The 21,999-nt window shown below is 45.4% G+C and overlaps 1 protein-coding gene across 1 annotated transcript in view; it reads left to right on the forward strand.

Annotated features, from left to right (window-relative positions):
* SYT17 (synaptotagmin 17) overlaps window positions 1-21,999 on the forward strand; it is an 81,647-nt gene that overhangs the window by 26,701 nt on the left and 32,947 nt on the right. The window lies entirely within an intron of this gene.

The following is a 21,999-nucleotide window of genomic DNA, read 5'->3' on the forward strand; positions in this document are numbered from 1 at the left end:
ATTAGTAGCTGGAATCTGCTTGGGGGCCATGCATGCCCCAGCTTCCCCTGGTAGCATACTGTATTTGGTGATCATTCATCCCCTGATGGGGCTTCCCAGATGGTGCTTGTGGTAAAGAACCCATCTCTCAATGCGGGAGACATAAAAGATGAGAGTTTGATCCCTGGGTTGGAAAGATCCTCTGGAAGAGGGCATGGCAACCCACCCTAGTGTTCTTGCCTGGAGAATCCCATGGACAGAGAAACCTGGTGGGCTACAGTCCATGGGGTCGCAAAGAGTCAGACCCGACTGAGCATATACCCACACACACCGCCTGATACCTTAACAGGCAAGGCCCTCAACAAAGCAGATGTCCGGTTTTTAATGAGAATCTGTCTTTAACTTGTCCAGAGCTATTGTCAGTCTTGATTCTCTTGGAATAATCCTGGCCTCTGTGTGTGTGTTAAAAGGGTTTCCTGCCCAGGTTTGGTGAACAGCTGTTTTTTGGCAACACTGTGTAGCCAGGGCTGGACTCAGTCCAGAGCCTTACAAGGTAGCATTAACTAGAAGTTTCTATCTATGTGGTCCTTCTTATTTCTTCCTCCTAAAAGAGAAATGTAGGTTACATTTCAGGCCTTAACACAAGCTTTTGATTCCTAGTTATAATGTGAACTAGAAGGGGAGCCAGAGATGGTTTGAACCAATCCTAGTTTATAGATGAGAAAACTGCAGCACAGAGAGGTTAAGTGACTTGTCCAAGGTCACACAGCCCTCCGTGACACAAAGGAGACTAGGGTTAGGTTACCTGATCACCAGGCAGGAGGTCTTACCACCAGCACATACTGGTTTACCCCACAAGAGAAGGGATGGTGGCTAAGAGCACAGGCCATAAAGTCATACAGACCTGGGTTCAAGTCCTAGCTTTGCCACCTTCCACAGATAGGGGCCTGGGAAAGTTAACTTATCATTTCTAAGCCTCAGTTTCTTTGTCTATAAAATGGGGATTGTGTGGTATGCTGGAACTAGTCTGCACTGGCTTGTAGAGGAATTTTCAGGAATTTCACAAGCCAGCTGACTTCATGTTGGTAGATTGAAAATCAGCTATTGTGTATGAAATTGACAGATACTGTAGTATTTTAATCAGAACCTCCCCCCTCATGCTCCCCTTCCCAAAGAATTAAACATTTACCAGCAGACCACTGATCGTAGTAATACTGCTATGTTTTAATGGGCAGCCATAAAGCTAGTTCACGTGAGATTCAAACCGCAGAGCCTGACACGTGTATACAGTGGTGGCATGCTGTGGTCAAGAGCGTGACCCTGCAGTCCCCAGAATCTTCAGGCTGGAGTCAGTCCCACCAGTTCCAGTGGGGTTACCTTGGCCAGTTACTCAGGGTCACTGGTAATGAAACTGTTGACTCTTCCTGAGTGCTTCCCATAGACCAGAAACCATTCTAGGGCTTTCCATGTAAGTTTGAAAACCACCACCAGAGACTCTCAGTATTCCCATTTAACAGTTACAGAAAGTAAGACAGAAAATGTGAGTGACTTGCCCAAGGTCATGCAGTGAGTGAAGAAAGGACGCTCCAACCTGATGCCAGCATCTGCTCTTGGCCACCACCCTGTCTCACTGAGGTTTACCTTTCCTTTTTTGGAAAATGACAGGAACAGCAACCCCACGCTCAGAGATTGTGGCATGTGATAACGCCTGTGCTGTCTACCCAGGCCCACACACGGCAGGGCCTCGGTTAATTGGCACTCACTGCTGGTTAACACTGAGTGAATGTCGCTGTCCATTGTTACCATGAAGATCGTGCTCAAACCTTCCCAGCTGAAGGACTGCAACTCAGATTGACCAAGGAAATTAAAGCAACTGTTGCCAACCAAGCAATCCACTCTCTCCAGCTGGCAGTGAGAAGATGAGACTCTCGCTCTGAGTGGCCAGCAGGGTGGGTGGTCCAGACATCTGGCGGTGAGCCTCAGAGAGGATTAGCAAGGATGCTGGGGCTCTGTTCAAAGAGGGAGAGGCTGAAAATTTCCATGACTGTCCCAGTTGGTTGAACACATCCAGATGGCAGGTTCTAGGGCTACCAATGTGAGTGAGACCTGGTCCCTGCCTTTAAGACTCTATCACCATACAGACAACTCTCCATATACACGAATTCCGAATCCAGATCCACTTGGTTGAATCTGTGGATGAGAAGCCATGGATACAGAAGGCAGCTGTACTGCACCATTGGATATAAGGGGCTGCTCAGCCACCCCCAGAAGGCATGGTCCTGTTTGATCTGGAAAGTTACTCCTGGCGTTGGCCTCAAGATGTGTGTCGTCCCAGTGCTGGGGGGAAGGAGAGAAGGAGAGATGGGACACATGATTCACTTCCAGAAGCGTTTCTGCCTGTGCTGATAACTTCAGCTCTTTTGGCTCTGTACTGGCCTAGGAGTTAAACCAGGTAGACGGGTCGGTTTGTGAAGGCTGAAGGTCAGATCAGCTTGCAAACACATCTGGAAGAAAGGCTGCACATCCCAGTGGGGGGAACCCACTGGAGAATAGCTCTGACTCCCACCATCCAGGGCTCTCTCGTTGGCCCCTCCCATGTTCTCAAGGCCCATGGCAGAGGTCCCCTTCAGCAGCAGGCCCACTGTGGCCCTGACCACCCCTGGATGGTCCAGGTGACCATGCAACCTGCACTTCAAGCTTGCATGATACGGGAAATTGGTTTCTGGTTGGCAACACAGTGCGAACGGAGGCTGCTTATCTGTAGCACAGAGAGACCGGCCACCCCTCGTCTTTTGGCAGGAATGGGGGCTTGGACTTGCCTGCTGTGACATTAGTGAAGTGTGTTGAGACCCTTTGGACCGCCAGGGACATAATCCCAACTCAGGTGTCCTTTACAGGAGATGAGAAGAGAGATTCTGGCTCAGGGAACTAAGACCCCTAGAAGTTTCCTGAGCTTCAGGCACAGCTGGATCCAAGGACTCAAGCCTTGTCATCCAGGCCCGCTTTTTCACTTTTTGCAAAACTCAGATAGACTCTTAACTATTGTTAGACAACCACTCACCAGCTCATACATAGCCTGGTACCCGGCGTTCATTTTCTGTTACTCCGTTGTTGTTGTTCAGCTGCTAAGTCCTGTCCAGCTCTTTGTGACCCTGTGGACTGCAGCACGCAGGCTTCCTAGTTCTTCACTGTCTCCTGGAGTTTGTTCAAACTCATGTCCATTGAGTCAGTGATGCCGTCCAACCATCTCATCCTCTGTCATCCTCTTCTCCTGCCTTCAATCTTTCCCAGCATCAGGGTCTTTTCAAATGAGTCAGTTCTTCGCATCAGATGGCCAAAGTATTGGTGCTTCAGCTTCAGCATCAGTCCTTCCAGTGAATACTCAGGTTTGATTTCCTTTAGGATTGACTGGTTTAATCTTGCTGTCCAAGGGACTCTCAAGAGTCTTTTCCAGCACCACAATTCAAAAACATGAATTCTTCAGTGTTCAGCCTACTTTAATGTCTAACTGTCACATCCATATATAACTACTGGAAAAACCATAGCTTAGACTATACAGATCTTTGTTAGCAAAGTAATGCCTCTGCTTTTTAATATTCTGTCTAGGTTTGTCATAGCTTTTCTTCCAAGGAGCAAGCGTCTTTTAATTTCATGGCTGCAGGCACCATCTGCAGTGATTCTGAAGAACAAGAGAAGAAGATCTGTCACTGCTTCCAGTTTTCCTCATCTATTTGCCATGAAATGAGGGGACTAGATGCCATGATCTTAGTTTTTTGAACATTGAATTTTAAGCCAGCTTTTTCACTCTCTTCTTTTATTCATATCAGAAGGCTCTTTAGTTCCTCTTCACTTTCTGCCTTTAGGGTGATATCATCTGCATATCTGAGGTTGTTGATATTTTTCCTGGCTTGATTCCAGCCTGTGATTCATCCAGCCTGGCATTTCTCATGATGTACTCTGCATATAAGTTAAATAAACAGGGTGACAATTTACAGCCTTGACATATTCCTTTCCCAATTTTGAACCAATCTGCTATTCCATGTCCGGTTCTAACTGTTGCTTCTTGACCTGCATACAGGTTTCTCAGGAGACAGATAAGGTGGTCAGGTATTCCCATCTCTTTAAGAATTTTCCAGTTTGTTGTGATCCACGCAGTCAAAGGCTTTAGCATAGTCAGTGAAGCAGAAATAGATGTTTTTCTGGAATTCCCTTGCTTTCTCTATGATCCAGCAAGTGTTAGCAATTTGATTTCTGGTTCCTCTGCCTTTTCTAAACCCAGCTTGTACATCTGGAAGTTCTCAGTTCACATACTGCTGCTGCTGCTGCTGCTGCTAAGTCACTTCAGTCGTGTCCGACTCTGTGCGACCCCATAGACGGCAGCCCATAAAGCCTATCTTGAAGAATTTTGAGTATAACCTTAGTAACATGTGAAATAAGTGCAATCGTATAGTAGATTGAACATTCTTTGGCATTGCCCTTCTTTGGGATTGGAATGAAAACTGACCTTTTCCAGTTCTGTGACTACTGCTGAGTTTTCCAAATTTGCTGACATATTACGCTCAGCACTTTAACAGAATCAGCTTTTAGGATCTGAAATAGCTCAGCTGGAATTCCATCACCTCCACTAGATTTGTACATAGTAATGCTTCCTAAGGCCCACTTAACTTCACACTCCAGGAAATCTGACTCTGGGTGAGTGGCCATGCCTTTGTGGTTATCCTGGTCATTAGGGCCTTTTTTTGTAAAGTTCTTCTGTGTATTCTTGCTACCTCTTTTTAATCTCTTCTGCTTCTGTTAGGTCCTTAATGTTTCTGCCCTTCACTATGCCTATCCTTGCATGTAATATTCCCTGGATACTCCAGTTTTCTTGAAGAGATCTCTAGTCTTTCCCTTTCTGTCATTTTCTTCTATTTCTTTGCATTGTTATTTAAAAAGCCTTCTTATCTCTCCTTGCTGTTCTCTGAAACTCTGCTTTCAGTTGGGTAGATCTTTTTCTTTCTCTCTTGCTTTTCGCTTCTCTTCTGTCCTCAGCAATTTGTAAAGCCTCAGTAGACAACCCCTTTGCCTTCTTGCGTTTCTTTTCCTTTGGGATGGTTTTGGTCACCGCTTCCTGTACAGTGTTATGAACCTCTGTCCATATTTCTTCAGGTACTCTGTCTGCCAGATCTAATCCCTTGAATCGATCTGTCGCCTCCACTGTATAATCATAAGAGATTGGATTTAGGTCTGATCCCATCACTAGAAATACCCATGTTATCAGCTTTCCTTGGGCACTTGTTTAAAATATGAATTCTCAGTCTCCTCCTCTGAAGAATCTGGTCAAGTAGGTTTGAGGAGGCCCCACAAACCTGTGTTTTATAAGCATCCTCAGTGATGCTTCTGAGGAGGGTAGCTATGGAAACATGGAACTTTATAAGCCTAGGCCTGTCCTATGCCTGGATGGTGGCTGGTGCCTCACTCAGAACACATTCAGGATTGAACTAAATTGCTTCTGCCTACATGTTCTCCATATCCATCAGTGATATCGCCATTTACTGTCAAACCTAGAAGTCTTATCTTATACCCATCAGCAAACCATGCCAGCCCTACCCACCACTCCAGTACCCTCCACTCTGACCAGCTGGTGCAAGCCGCCATCACCTCTGACCCGGGTTATCATAACTCCTTATGGGTTTGTCTGCTTCATCTCTTTGCCGCCCTCAATATATTCTCAACAGAACAGCCAGGAGAAGGTAGTAAAATGAGTATCAGCTTAGGTCTTTCTCCTGCTTCTAACTTTCCAGTGGTTTCCCATCTCACTGAAGATAAAAATGTAAACAAGACCCAATCCCTTCTCCCTCCAACCTTTTTACCCCGTTGGTGGCCTCCTTCACTCTGCTCCAGCCATACCAACTTTGTTGGGTTTCTCAAGCACACCAGCATGATCCTGCCTCAGGGCCTTTGCACGTGCTGTCTCTGCTTGGAATGCTGTCCCTCCAGATACCTGCATGGCTCTCTCCTTTCTTCATTCAGTTCTGGCTTCAGTGTCACCATCTCAGAGAGGCCGTCCTTGACTTCCCTCTTTAGGGGCAGCCCTGTCACTTTCTATCCCCTTAGGCAGCTTTATTTTTCTTCACAGTACCTACCACTAGCAGACATTACAAGTTGGTTTCTTTACTGTCTCTTTCTTCTTCTCCAATATGAAAATCAAGAGTATGGGGATTTTTTTTTTTCTGTCTTGTTCACTGCTGGTTCTCCAGTGCCTGGTACATAATAAATGTTCAATAAAAGCATTTATGGAAGAGAATTAAGTAAGGGAGAAAGAAAAGGAGAAGGAGGAAAGAAAGCATGTAAGGCTTCGGCAAGACTAGAGCTCAGAAGAAATCAGCATGTTTGGGACACATGGAAAGTATGATAGTTGAAACCCTAGGCATCAACAGTATTCTTATATAAGAAACACTGTATATATAATGTGAGAAGAAAAGGGGACCACAAGTTGAATTCTTGGAAAAACTGCATTTGTAGGCAAGGGAAAAGGATTAGGAACGATGAAGACCAGGAGACAGAAGCTAGACTGGGAGGGAAGGTAGGCGAGAACCCTGTCATGCATGGCAACAGAAGTGTAAGAAGAGCTGGTCTCTATACTCGAATAGAAACTTTAAAAAATAAAAATAAAAGGTGTGAGTCATCAAGGTTAAAAATATAAGGACAGTTTGTAAAGACTTAAACAGCCAAAACAAGCTAGATTGAAATTTAATGATCACAAGCTTATGTCAGTTACTCAAAATACATTTCAAATGAGAATTTATTGGAGTGACTGATTAACTCCATCAGGTTGATTTCTCTAAAAAAAAGAAATGAAAGTTTATAAGGAAAAGAAAAAAAAAGAAGAGCTGGTCTCCCCTAGAACTTTGTGGTTTGTCCCCCATTTTCCCCAGGAGGAAAGGAAATGAGGCTCAGAGGGGTTCAGCAGCATGTCCAAGGTCACACAGTAGGTCCGTGATGGAGCTGGCATTGGGATGTAGGGCTGTGACTCAGGCCTGCTTAGCGTACCATGGCATCAGTTTCCTGTGGCTGCTGTGACAAATGACAACAAATCATGTGGCTTAAAACAAGAGGAATGTGTTCTCTCCCGGATCTGGAGGCTAGAAGTCCAAAGTCAAGGTGTCGGCAGAGTCGTATTGCTTCTGGAGGCCTTGAGGGAGATTTGGTTCCATGATCTTTTTGAGGGATACAGTTCAACGTGTAACAACCCTCCTACCTCCAAATATTTGGAGTAGGAAAGAGAAGTAAGTGAGAACATAGAAGGTGTGGTCTTGCCCTGGAGAAATGATAGCAGATGAAAAGTAACATAGACTCATAAGAGAATTTGTTACCGAGATGCAGAGAAGTAACTAATTACAGCATGAGTGGAAAGGGGAGTCAGAAGGAGAGACAGCTTCGGTTGGAAGAGGAAGGAAGTGCAGCCAGAGAGAACTTGTATTTTATGTTTTGACCTCACCATGGGGCACGTGAACCCATGCCCTGCAGTGAAAGTATGGAGTCTTAACCACTGGGATCACCAGGGAAGCACCCCAGAGAGATCTCTCTAACATGCACGTCTAATTTGGTGACTATCTGAAGCCTCCAGTGGCTCCCTATTTCTTGGAATAAGTCCAGACTCGTTACCTGGCTGCAAGGCATGAGCTGACCTGTTTTTGCCCCAGCCCCAGCCCTCCCCTGGACCCCCTTTACTTGCCCATGCTGGCCTTCTCCACTATTCAGTGGGCTGCCCTCTTGGCCCTCTATCTACTTCTGCCGGAGAGTTTTAGGAAGATTGGTTCCCACAGCACCTTGTTACTCTTCATGACACACACCACACTGCTAATTAAATTATCTTATAATGAATTAGTTCTACATAATAATTCACTGAAGAATGTTTACTATCAGCAACCACATTACAGTGACCTTGATGTCTTGCTTACTGCTGTGTCCTCTGTGTCTAGCACGCCTGCCCAATCAACAGATCATTACTGAGCGCCTACTGTATGCTTGCCCTGTGCCTGACATGTGGTAGACACTTTAAATATCTGTGGACTGGATGGTTGGGTAAAGGGTGGTCTAATCAGGTGACTAAGATGCCGAGAAGCCGAAGGGGGGCTTTCTATGCAGAAGTGGGATGAGCTCACAGAAGAAAGGTCTAGGGGCTGGACCCTGCTGACTCGGAGGCCCTCCCTTAGCCACTTCCTTGTAAGTATCCTGGCTGCTCCCACTGCTTCTACTAGAGGCGGTTCTCCCTAACTGTCCACTGTTAGTCCTTCATTATAGACAGTGGGTAGCCCCATGCCTGCCATTCAGGTTTGGGTTGATAGTGTTACATATTCTGGAACCATCTTTGCTAGAACAGCTGTCCCTGCTACAAGATGCTCACTGGGGGCCCAATTTGGAAGAGAGTCAGTATCTCATTCTTTCAAGATACTTGAACGGATCTGAAGTAGGTTACTAATTTGGATGGCCATTGACCCTTAAGTTCTTCAGACATCAAGAGATTAAGCCTCTCTCCCATCTTCCCTGAAAGGTTTAGCTTCACACACAGGATATAAACAGATGTTTCTCTTGGCTCACATTCACCCAGGGTCTGTTCTATACCTGAGGAGATGGCTGGAGGTAACATAAAATCACTACCTTCGAAGAACTTATAGCCTGATAGGAAGAAAGATAGGAGAAAAGAGGGGCACTCCCTCAGACATGAAAACAGAGCCTTACCTCACACCACACACCAAAGCCAAGACCAGGTGGTCCACGCACTTACTTTTTGAAAAGCCAAACTTCAAGTTAAAGGATAGAAGGGAAAAAAGGAGAATATCTTTATGACCTAAGTAGAGCAAAGCATATCTGAAAAGATCCTAGAGTGTAAACCATAGAGGAAAAGGGTGACTGCATTCTGCCACTTTAAAGCTGTGAACTGCTACTCATCAGAAAACGTGGTAGAAAAAAATTTTAAAACAAACCACAAACTGGGAGAGCTATAAACATGCATTAGTTGGCTGAGGCTGTTTTAACAAAGTACCACGCACTGGCTGAAACAATGGAAATTTACCATAGCACAGTTCTCAAGATCCAGAGATCAACAGGGTCACTCCCTCTGAAGGTTCTAGGAAGGATCTACTCCAGATCTCTCTCCTGGCTCATGGTAGTTCCTTGAGAATCGTGGCATTCTTCCTGTGTGCATATCAGTGTCCAGACTTTCCCCTCCTTGTAAGAACACCGGTCATATTGGGTTAAAGGCCCACCCTACTGCTGTACGACCTCATCTTAACTAATGACTTCTGCAGTGACCGTGTTCTCCTCTTGTGACTCAGATGGTAAAGAATCTGCCTACAGTGCAAGAGACCTGGGTTCAGTTTCTGGGTTGGGAGAATCCTCTGGAGAAGGCAATGGCTACCCAATCCAGTATTCTTGCCTGGAGAGTCCCATGGATGGAGGAGCATGGCAGGGTACAGTTCATAGGGTTACAAAGAGTTGGACATGGCTGAGAGACTAACACTTTCACACTTTATTCTCAAATAATATCACATTCTCAGGCTCTCAGAAGTGGAACTTAAGCATATGAATTTGGGAAAGGACAGTTTAACCCATAACTGGTGAATAATTTTATAGTCATAATATTTGAGGTTCAATTCAATCACAGTCCTGTCTGACTCTGCGACCCCATGGACTGCAGCACACCAGGCTTCCCTGTCCATCACCAACTCCAGGAGCTTGTTCAAACTCATGTCCATTGAGTCAGTGATGCCATCCAAACATCTCATCCTCTATCGTCCCCTTTTCCTCCTGCCTTCAATCTTTCTAAGGATCAGGGTCTTTTCCAATTAGTCAATTCTTCTCATCAGGTGGACAAAGTATTGGTGCTTCAGTTTCAGCATCAGTCCTTCCAATGAATATTCAGGATTGATTTCCTTTAGGATTGACTGGTTTGATCTCCTTGCAGTCCAAGGGACTCTCAAGAGTCTTCTCCAACACCACAGTTCAAAAGCATCAGTTCTTCAGCACTCAGCTTTTTTTATGATTAAACTCTCATATCCGTACATGACTACAGGAAAAACCATAGCTTTGACTAGACCGACCTTTGTCGGCAAAGTAATGTCTCTGCTTTTTAATATGCTGTCTAGGTTGGTCATAGCTTTTCTTCCAAAGAACAAGTGTCTTTTAATTTCATGGCTGCAGTCACCACCTGCAGTGGTTTTGGAGCTCAAGAAAATAGTCTGTCACTGTTTCCATTGTTTCCTCATCTATTTGCCATGAAGTGATGGGACCAGATGCCATGATCTTAGTTTTCTGAATGTTGAGCTTTAAGCTAGCTTTTTCACTCTCCTCTTTCACCTTCATCAAGAAGCTCTTTAGTTCCTCTTGCTTTCTGCCAAAAGTGTGGTGTCATCTGCACACCTGAGGTTATTGATATTTCTCCTGGCAATCTTGATTCCAGCTTGTGCTTCATCCAGCCCGGCATTTCACATGATGTACTCTGCATAGAAGTTGAATAAGCAGGGTGACAATATATAGACTTGATATACTCCTTTCCCAATTTGGAGCCAGCCCACTGTTTCATGTCCAGTTCTAACTGTTGCTTCTTGACCTGCATACAGATTTCTCAGGAGGCAGGTCAGGTGGTCTGTCTTCCCATCTCTTCAAGAATATTCCACAGTTTGTTGTGATCCACACAGTCAAAGGCTTCGGCGTAGTCAATAAAGCAGAAGTAGATGTTTTTCTGGAATTCTTGCTTTTTCTATGATCCAATGGATGTTGGCAATTTGACCTCTGCTTCCTCTGCCTTTTTTAAATTGCGCTTAAACATCTGGAAGTTCATGGTTCATATACTGTTGAAGTCTGGCTTGGAGAATTTTGAGCATTACTTTGCAAGCATGTGAGATGAGTGTAATTGTGCGGTAGTTTGAGCATTCTTTGTCATTGCCTTTCTTTGGGATTGGAATGAAAGCTGACCTTTTCCAGTCCTGTGGCCACTGCCGAGTTTTCCAAATATTTGAAGGCCTTCTTGTAAATCAGTAGGTGGCCAATAGAAAAATGGGCCAAAAGAATTGAACAGAGTCTTCAGAGAAGAGGAGAAAAGATGAATAGCTGATGAACATGAAACGACGCATAGTCCTTTTAGCAGGCAGAGAAATACAAACCGAATCCATCATAAGATATCCCGTGGACAGGAATAATTAGGAAGCCTGCCAGTAACAGATACAATCCAGTGTAAAATGTGTGTGGTCAGCCATGCCATGAGCATAGCAAGGAGGAGCATTGCACTCACACAGAAGGAAAGTCAGTGTTTCCACGCAGAGGAGGAAATGTAATTCAGTACGTGGCTAGATATTCAATCAAAGAAATGCAAACAAAAAATGTTTTGGCAGCCACACTGATCCCACACCCTTCCGTCACATGTTAATACCCAGTGCTGGGGATGCTGTGAGGACATTTCTGCCCTCTCCCTTTCCTGGTGGCTGTGAAGTTAGTTCAGCCCTTTTGACAAACGGTCTGGTGGTTCATACCGAACAGCAGACAAGTATCTGGATGTTTTTCATGGTTTAATATATTCTTTGACCCAGTGATATCACCCTTGGGTTTTATTAGAGGGATGCAGTCTAAAAGAGGAAAAGTGCCAAAGTGCCCTATTTTAGGTCGTTAAAAATAACCTAAGTATCTAGCAATAGAAAGCGGTTAAGGTAAATTACAGTGTTTCAGCCTAATGGAATATTCTAAGTAGACATTACAAAAGATATTTGTGATGTCTGGGTAGTAACTTGGAAAACGTGTGTGTCTATTTAAGTCTTAAAAAGGCCAGGGGCGATATTTCAGAATTCACCTGTGTTGTCAATGCAGCTATGCAAATATTGTTTTGATTATTGACAGGGACTGGAAGAAGAATCTGAAAGGGTGGCGGTGGAGAAAAGAAAGCTTTTGATGAAATGTGTAATGTGCTGGGATTGTGGCTGAATTTTGCTTTAAAAAAAAAAAATCCAGTCCTAATTTAATATTGTTCGTGCAGTAAATTGAGAGACAAAAGGTTTCTCCTGACTCATGGGAACAAAGGCATGAGCACACAGCAGCTGTGTTTGGGCATCATTAAAAGTGTGTGCACACATCTGAAATCCTCTGCTAGGTGAGTGAGAGCAAGGGTGCCCTCAAAGCACTTCAAAGGATGTCTGTCAGGAGGAGAGCCTGCTGTTTTTTCCCAGAAAGTGTCTTTTGTCCCAAATGGTTTTCTTTGATTTCCCTTTTATTGATGAAGACTTAGCTGTGTTCAGAGGTTGCAGGCAGGCAGAGTTTTTCTCTGGGTGGAAAGCAGGGCTGCTGAGGGGCTGGCAGGGTGGCTTCTGGATTCATTTGAGTAATTTACAGATGAACTATTTCCGTTTTCCTAAGCCTACCCAACGTGGTTCAACCAAATGAAGTTCATCGGGCCCTTTAAGAAAGAAATGAGACCTATTTGCAACGTTGCCTTGAATCCGGAGAAGGCAGGTTTGGTGCCAGTCACCCAAGTCCTTCTCCCATGTCAGCTTCAGTTTTCTTGGGTAGGGCTGGTGACAGACCCTACGATTGTGATGATGACCCCTCTTGTCTGGGATGTGGTGCAGGGGGCCTCCCCCTTGGGGCCACATAGCTTGGTCTCATGGCCTCTGGCCTCAAGTTCTTCCTGGTGCTCTGCAGATAGTGGTGGAGAGACGGACATGGATGAGTGCATGAAGGAAAGAGAACAAGGTGACGTGGTAGAAAGTGGTGGGGGCAGGGGGCTCTTGTCCACTGGGTGGTCATGGAAAGCCTAGAGCAGGAGGTGACATTTGAGTTGAGATTCCCAGGCTGAGGGAACAGCAAGCTCTGGGGTAGGAATGGCCTTGTGTTTTCAAGGAATAAAGCAGAGGCAATTGTGGCAGCCGGATGAGGTCTGAGATGGAAGCAGCGGTCGGATTATTTAGATCCTGGTAGATAAGTGGTTCTCAACTGGGTGATTTTGCCCCGAGGGAACCTTTGGCAATGTCTAGAGACATTTCAGGTTGTCACAGTTAGGGGTGGTGTGCTGCTGGCATCTAGTGGGTGGGGACCAGGTATGCTGATAAACATTCTCCAGTGGCCAGGACAGCCCCACGACACAGAACCTTGTTGTTGAATCGCGAAGTTGTGTCCAACTCTGTGCGACCCCATGGATGCAGCACGCCAGACTTCCCTGTCCTTCACCATCTCCTGGAGTTTGCTCACACTCATGTCCATTGAGTCAGCGATGCCATCCAACCATCTCATCCTCTGTTGCCCTCTACTCCTCCTGCTCTCAATCTTTCCCAGCATCAGGGTCTTTTCCAGTGAGACGGCTTTTTGGTGGAGAGCAACACAGAATGATCCTTCCCCAAATGGCAGTAGTGCCAAGGCTGACAAATCATGTTGAAGATTAGGCCAAGGATTTTGAATTTCATTCTAAGAGTGATGGAGGGTATTAAGCAGGGAAGTGAGAGAATGGCCTGGCTCTGCTTTCTTTTATAAACCTAGAGTACTGAATCCAGTTCTTCCAGCTCTGACATGCCAACCTTATCAGATGAAATTTGAGTTGGAGAAAGAAGACTTCATAGCATTGGAGATCCCCTCAAAGTAAGCAATCCATTCTCCTTGGGCTGGTTGAACACATCTCCCAGGAGTTTGTATCTGGTGCTTGGGTTCCTGCTTGCAGTGAAGAAAAGGATGGGAACTGTAGCTTGATCTTTGACTTACAGCTGGTGCTCTGGCGTCTTCCAGTCTGGAGAGACTACCCAAGACAAGTTCAGCGGAGACAGTTAATGGACTTTCTTCCTAGTCATTGGAGTAAAATTCAAAGTCTTTAGTTGCTGTGAACATTTGTTCAGGCTAGAATCATGTATAAGAGAAGAATCTGAACCAGTACAAGGTTTGTTGGTTTTATTACGATTTCTCAGCCTCAGCACTATTGATATTTTGGGCCAGATCAATCTGTGTTGTGTGTGTGTGTTTGTTGGGGTGGGGGGTGGGGGGGGGGGAGGTGTCCTGTGTTTTGTAGGATATTTAGCTGCATTGCTGGCCTCCACCCAGTAGGTGTCAGTAGCAACCTCTTCCCCAATTGTGATAATCAAAAATGTCTCCAGACACTGCCAGTGTCTGGGGAGGTTGTGGAGACGGCAGAATTAGGTTGCAGGGAAGGCATAATTGCCCAAGATTGATGAAGGTTTAATGAGTCAGTATGTCATGGGTGTCCACAAAGATCACTATAAATCCCATGACCCTTCGGGGCGGGGGTCAGGTTGGGGAGCTCCTGAAGTAGGTGGTCCTGCTTTTTCTGTGGCCGTGTTCTGAGCTCCTTACCAGCTGTGCTGGTAAGCTTTTAAATTTAGCACCAGGTACTTCTTCTTCTAGGGAAGAGAGACTAAGGGGACAGTGGCTCCAGAAACCCTCCAAGAATATTCCACCCTTGGGCTTGATGTCCAGTACGTGTTGTCCATATGTGGGCACAGTCATGGGCAGAGGCCCCCAGGGTAGCAAAGACGCCCCGCTTTCAGAGCTGGGTTAAGGCTTGACCTTGAGATAATGATAGAGCCTCTCATCCTTTGTTGTTCAAGATGGTTATTCTCAACTATTTATCCTAGCAGTGGTCTAAATTCCCTGCAAGGGGCACTTCAGGATAACTTCGGAAATATCAAATTCTTGCCAAAAAATATATTTCTGTCTTTTTTACTTGGAGTGGAGATGGGGGGCATCCCCCACTTGTAGGGGCTCAGAGCACACCTCTTCAGGCACCATTGTCTTTCCCGCTTAAAAAACAGACAAACACAAACCAAGAATGCAAATGAGTGAAGATAATATTACCTGCAGTGAGCATTAACGAATGCTCACTTGCTTTAGTCATGTCTGACTTTGTGACCCCGTGGGCTGTAGCCCACCAGGCTCCTCAGGCCATGAGGGTTCCTAGGCAAGAATGCTGGAGTGGGTTGCTATTTCCTTCTCCAGGGATCTTCCCAATCCAGGGATCAAACCCTCATCTTCTGTGCTCCTGCATTGCAGGTGGATTCTTTACCCACTGAGCCACCTGGGAAGCCCCTATTTGTAAAGAGACTCCTCACTAATTTATTTGAGAAACATAAATTATTTATCCTCTTTGGCTACTTTGTTATTAATAGCAAGTTACTTGGAAATCCAAGGACAGAGGAGCCTGGTGGGCTACAGTCCATGGGGTCACGAAAGAGTTGGACATGACTTAACAACTAAACAACAGCAACAACTCTGGAGTTTGTGTTAGTAACATCAAGATTGTTCAGGACCAGAGCGGCAAAGGGTGCAGGGCTGCAGTGAAGGATCCCTTCATTCTGTTTTATCTGCAAGGGGTGCCCCTCTCTGCATCATTTGATGGACAAAATCCTACTTCCCTTTCTTTTGTTCCAACTTTATTGAGATATAATTGACATATAACACTGTGTAAGTTTAAGGTATACAATGTGATGACGTATATAGAACTTGGTATGTATTTTGTATGTATTTTGAAGTGACTGCCATGACCAGCTGAGTCAACACATCCTACCTGTCTGTTAGGGATTAACTCAAATGCGTCCTGAGTGAAGAAGCCTTCCCTGATCACGCCCCTTCCCAGAGTGGATTGTGTTTCAGTCTTGTACTTGGTCTGGTTCATATGGCTTATTAACACCTGGGACATATTATATTTTTTAATTGAGGTGAAATTCACATAACATCAGTTTAACCATCCGAAAGTATACATTCCAGTGACACTTGGTACATTCTCTATGTTGTAAGACCATCGCCTTTCATTCCAAAATATTTCTATCTCCAGGGGAGACCCTGTACCCACTAAGCAGTCACTCCCATCTTCCCCTCCTCCCAGATCCTGGCAACCTCTAATCTGATTTTTGTCTCTATGGATTTACTAATTCTGGGTATCTCATAAATGGAACCACACAATATGTGATTTTGTGTCTGGCTTCTTTCACCTAGCATCATGTTTTTGAGGCTCTACTACACAATACTGAAGCACATATCACTGCTTCATTCATTTTCATGACAGAACAACACCATTGAATGAATCATAGTTTGTTAATCCATTCATCCATTGATGGACATTTGGGCTGTTTCCCCCTTTGGCTACTGTGAATGGTGCAACTTGAAATTCATGTGCACATTTTTCTGTTCTCTTGGGTATATACCTAGGAGTGAAGTTGCTGGGTCATACCATATCTGTATGTTTCATGGAATGGCCAAACTGTTTCGTAGAAGAGTGGCTATGACATTTTACGTGCCCAGCAGCAGTGTACATGGGTCCCAGTTTCTCCACATCTGTGCCAACACTTATTCTTTTCTTTCTTTTTTCATATTTTCCCTAGTCTTCCCCAGCCGACTGACTTGTTGATGGCTGGGATCATGCTTTAATTAGCAGCAACGCGATGTGAGAGTTAATACAGGGACTGAGCTTGCTTCCTGTCCTTCCTCATTGGTGTGCCTCAGCTAGAATCTCTTCATCTGTAAAATGGAAATCTCTAGGCTATTAGGGGAAGAAATGAGATTGAGCCTTAGCTTGCCAGGATCAATGCCTGGTCCAGGGTGCTTTCTTCATAAAGGTTTGCTCTAATTACCATGTTCACGACTTCCCAGGCCCAGGCCCCAGTAACTGTTGAATAAATGTTTGTTAAATAAATCAAGCCTTCGATATTGCTCAGTTAGTCTCCTTTTTGATTTCTACCAACTGTCCCCCGAATTCCAGACAACTGTCTTGCAAGTTGATCACTCCTGAGACAGAGAGAAAGAACAGCTAGATCAATGGACCTGCTTTCCTGGAAAAACAGCATGAAAACCTTGATGTGCTTGTGTAGGGTGGGGGTGGGGGACACAGGAGAGGGCTGCCAGCTTGTATCCTACTAATGGAGTGAAGGCTAAAAGAGCTTCACTTTTTTTCCTTTAGATGAAAAACAACCTTCTCAGAAAGGTGATGACACCAGCAAACTGCCTTGTTGAGGGTTCTGTCAATGGCCCCAGGGAGGAGGCGAGCAGCCCTCTCCAGGAAGCACTCTACTTAGAGAGGGCTTGAGGGCCTCTTAGGAGCTGAGGGCTGGGAACTGGCCTCGGGTCCCACTCTCTTCATCCATCTCTTTGCACTGGCAGCTGGGCCTTGAGCAGGCTCCCACTGGGTCAGCCACAGGGCAGCTTTCTCTGGCTCCGTGGACCCTTCCAGAATCCACCTCCTCTCACCCTCAAACCCACTGGCTTTGTTCCTCCCTCTTTTCACTTGCTCTTCTCTCTGCCTGGCGTGTCCCCCTCTGCGTTTAACATGCCTCCAATCTCCCCTCAGTGGAAAGAGTGGCTGACTTTATTTTGGGGGGCTCCAAAATCACTGCAGATGGTGATTGCAGCCATGAAATTATAAGACGCTTACTGCTGGGAAGGACAGTTATGACCAACCTAGACAGCATATTAAAAAGAGGAGACATTACTTTGTCAACAAAGGTCCGTCTAGTCAAGGCTGTGGTTTTTCCAGTAGTCATGTATGGATGTGAGAGTTGGACTAGAAAGAAAGCTGAGCGCCAAAGAATTGATGGTTTTGAACTGTGGTGTTGGAGAAGACTTTTGAGAGTCCCTTGGACTGCAAGGAGATCCAACCAGTCCATCCTAAAGGAGATCAATCCTGGGTGTTCATTGGAAGGACTGATGTTGAAGCTGAAACTCCAGTACTGTAGCCACCTCATGCGAAGACTTGACTCATTTGAAAAGACCCTGATGCTGGGAAAGATTGAAGGCGGGAGGAGAAGGGGAGGACAGAGAGTGAGATGGCTGGATGCCATCACTGACTCGATGTACATGAGTTTGGGTAAACTCTGGAAGTTGGTGATAGACAGGGAGGCCTGGCGTGCTGCGGTTCATGGGGTTGCAAAGAGTCGGACACGACTGAGCGACTGAACTGAACTGAACAATCTCGCCTCACAGAGAGGCCTTGCCCGCCAACCACCCTGGCTGACGTGGCAGCCCCCGTGTGTGCCCCGTCAGTCACCATCTCTGCCTGATTTACTTGCTTTCTTTTTTACTATGTATTTTTATTTGTGTTTTTAAATGAAATATTTCTAACAGAAAACAATACAACAGTACCCACCTGCCCATCGCCTAGACTTGACAAGGGCTAATAATTCTGCTCTGCATGCTTGGTTTAGATTTCCGCCCCCTACTTTACTGAGGTATAATGTATCTACAATAAATGAAAAGTAGAAATGTGAGTCACTCAGTTGTGTCCAGTTCTTTGTGGCACCATGGTCTGTAGCCCACCAGGCTCCTCTGTCCATGCAGTTCTCCAGGCTAGACTACTAGAATGGGTTGCCATGCCCTCCTCCAGGGAATCTTTCTAACCCAAGGACTGAACCCCAGGCTCCTGCATTGCAGGCAGATTCTTTACCGTCTGAGCCACCAGGGAAGCCCATAGGCCATAAACACATACATTTTAAAGTATATAGTGTATTGATTTGGGGGCAACTGCACCTGTGGAACAACTACCACAGTCAAGATGTAGAATATCATCTTCCCCAGAAAGACCCTGCATCTCCCTTGCCCTGCTGGAGTTTTCTTCCTAGTACTCAGCATCATCACCTGAAATCACCTCATTCATGACTTTTTTTTTAGTTTACTGTCTCCACTTCTAGAAGGTATATTCCATGACGCAGGCATCATATCTCATTCCTGCCCAGGCACATAGTAGGCCCACAGGCAATCAATGGAAGCCGTGATAAGTACTCATTACCCTTGTGTGCTCACATCCTGACACATTTTGCATGACGATGTCTGTAGGGTAGGTTGCTGGAAATGGAACTGTTGGGTGCAAGAATGTTCACTCTTTTTGTTAATACAGAGGAGACTTCTGTCTCCCTTTCTCTTGTCTATTCAGCATTTCTCAGCCTCAGCACTGTTGCCATTTGAGGTTGGGTCATTCTTTGTTTGGGGTGGTGGCTGTCCACTAGATATGGGTATTCTACAAACGGGGGGTACCAGCAGCATCCCCCATCGTAGCTGTGACAACCTAAGATGTCTTCAGACATTGGCACAAGTGCCCTGGGGCAAAATTGTCCCCAGTTGAGACATAGGCTAATTTCTTGCCATCCTAAATTGTTCCTCAGTTGAGCCCATCTCTAAACTACCCTCGATGACTAGATTGGTTGAATCTGTTTTTTTTTTTTTTTTGTCCTGTTTATGCAGCTCAGCTGACTGAATTACAAATCCTGATCCCTGTGTATACAGTTGCATTATGAGATGAGATGCTGGTTCATTTTAGAAGCAGGGAAGGCATCACTCTGACTTACAAACCTGGGAGAAACCAAGCCCACAGGACTTTCGAATGGCTTCTCCCTGGCCTGGGCACCAGCATAATGCACAGCACTCGTTGCCTGGGGACAAATATGTATTCCAGGGCTTCGAGAACAGGAAGGAAACCCTTAGCAAATGTGTAAAGGACTCTGAACGTCTCTGATTACTCAAGACACTGAGTTGGCCGTTTCTTTCTTGAAAAATCTGCAAGCTTGTGAGCCCAGAGCTGGACAGCAAGAATGTAAAAGGTGAAGGAAGACAATTGGGAACCTCGTGACATGAAGAGACAGATCCCGTCTGGAGGGCACTGCATTGTGCCCAGGTGTTGCCAGGTCGGGATGTGGGCTCAGCCTTGTCAGACCTTTCTGTTTTTCAAGAAAGGCAAGAAATCTAGGCTTTTTTGTGTGTGAAAAATCTTGATTCTTGAATTTTATAAATGTTAGCAAGTAATTATCTGTTCGCTGCTGCTGCTAAGTCACTTGTCGTGTCTGACTCTGAGCGACCCCATAGATGTCAGCCCACCAGGCTCCCCCAGCCCTGGGATTCTCCAGGCAAGGACACGAGTGGGTTGCCATTTCCTTCTCTAATGCATGAAAGTGAAAAGGGAAAGTGAAGTCGCTCAGTCGTGTCCGACTCTTCGCGACCCCAAGTACTGCAGCCTACCAGGCTCCTCCACCCATGGGATTTTCCAGGCAAGAGTACTGGATTGGGTTGCCATTGCCTTCTCCAAATTATCTGTTTAAACATGATGTGAACCAAACAAAACATATCTATAGGCTGCCAGTCAGCATCCTCTGAGTTGATTTCCAAGGTTGTTTCATGCTTGGTGACTAACTCAGTGGGTTCAGAAATATTTTGGTTTGACTCTTCATCCAGTCAACAAATGTTTATTGAGTATCTGCATGTACCAAGCATTGTTCTAGAGCTGCCACGTGGTATTGACTTGTTCAAATGACTGACACCAAAAGAGATAGAGATTATGGGTGGGGGAGTATGTGGGTGGACAAGGGATGGGTGGATGGATAGACAGATAGATCAATCTCATCATTGAGAGATGCATGCTAGAATATTACAGATAAAATAATGTGATATTTGGGAATTACTTCAGAAAAAGAAGAGGAGTTGGATGAGGGTTTAGGTGAATCAATATTGGCCATCTGATGGAATTATTGAAGTTGAGTGACAGTGCTATGAGGAAGCCCCCCTGGTGGCTCAGAGGTTAAAGCGTCTACCTGGAATGCGGGAGACCTGAGTTCAATCCCTGGGTCAGGAAGATCCCCTGGAGAATGAAATGGCAACCCACTCCAGTACTCTTGCCTGGAGAATCCCATGGAGGGAGGAGCCTGGTGGGCTACAGTCCATGGGGTCGCAAAGAGTCGGACACGACTGAGCGACAAACTACTACTCAGAAAAAGATGAGGAGTTGGATGAAGGTTTAGGTGAATCAATTATTGGCCATCTGATGGAATTATTGAAGTTGAGTGGCAGTGCTATGAGGAAGCCCCTTATACGCTTCTGTTTTCTTTTAAATGTGATTGGAAATTTCCCATACTAGAAATGCTTGGGTTTTTATATATTTATTTCTGGCTGTGCTGGGTCCTCATTGCTGCTCATGGGCTTTCTCTAGTTTAGACAGACGGGGGCTGCTCTTCGTTGCGGTGCACGGGCTGTTCATTGTGATGTCTTTTGTTGCAGAGCCCAGGCTCTAGGGTGCAGGCTTCAGTAGCAGTGGTGCTCGGGCTTAGTTGCTCTGAGGCATGTGGACTCCTCCTGGACTAGGGATTGAACCCGTGTCCCCTGCATGAGCAGGCAGATTCTCAACCACTGAATCATGATGGAAGTCCAAAATATCTGTCTTAATGTCCTTATCAGAAAAGCACTCTAAAAGATACATAGGTAAAATAGCATCATGTCTGGGACTTGGTTTAAAATATGCAGCTAAAGTTTTTCACAAGTCAGGGTATAGATGTGCTGTGGTCTGAATGTCTGTGGTCCACTCCCCCCAGCCCCTGGGAAGTTCACATGTTGGAATCCTAACGTGAAATGTAACAGGTGTTAGAATGCTCAGCCTTTGGGAAGTGATTAGGTCATGAAGGTGGAGTCCACCATGAATGGGATTTAGTGTCCTTATTACAACTCCAGAGAGCTTCCCAGCCCTCTGCTAAGGAGTCTGCCACCCTGAAGAGGGCCCTCACCCAACCACGCAGGCACCCTGATCTACCAGCGTCCAGAACTGTGAGAGAGAAATTCCTGTTGTTTATAAGCTCCCCAGTCTGTGGCATTTTATTATTATAGCAGCCTGTATGGGCTAAGACAAGATGAAACGTGTTACAACGTGTTGATAACTGGTATAATTGGGTGATGGGTCTATGGAGATTAATTAAACTGGACTATTTAACTTGCATTTGAAATTTTCTACAATTAAAAGAATGTTTACAGGGATAAAGAAGTGGGGGCCTCTTGTTTCTTGGTACTGTTGGAAGGATGGAGTCATGCACTGGGTGCGTATGTGAACTGCCCACAGCTTCCCACAGTTTGGTTGTATTAACAACAAAGGAACGGATACGCTTCAACAAGTGACGTCCCAGTCCGAGCTTGCTGTGGTGAGGCTTTAAAAGCACAGGCTTTTTGTGGGCTCAGCCTGCAGGTTGAGAACAGATTTCTCAACTGGTAAAATATTACAGATAAAATAATATAATGTCTGGGAATTACTTC

The sequence above is a fragment of the Capricornis sumatraensis genome, chromosome 3, assembly GCF_032405125.1.
Source record: "Capricornis sumatraensis isolate serow.1 chromosome 3, serow.2, whole genome shotgun sequence".
NCBI lineage: Eukaryota > Metazoa > Chordata > Mammalia > Artiodactyla > Bovidae > Capricornis > Capricornis sumatraensis.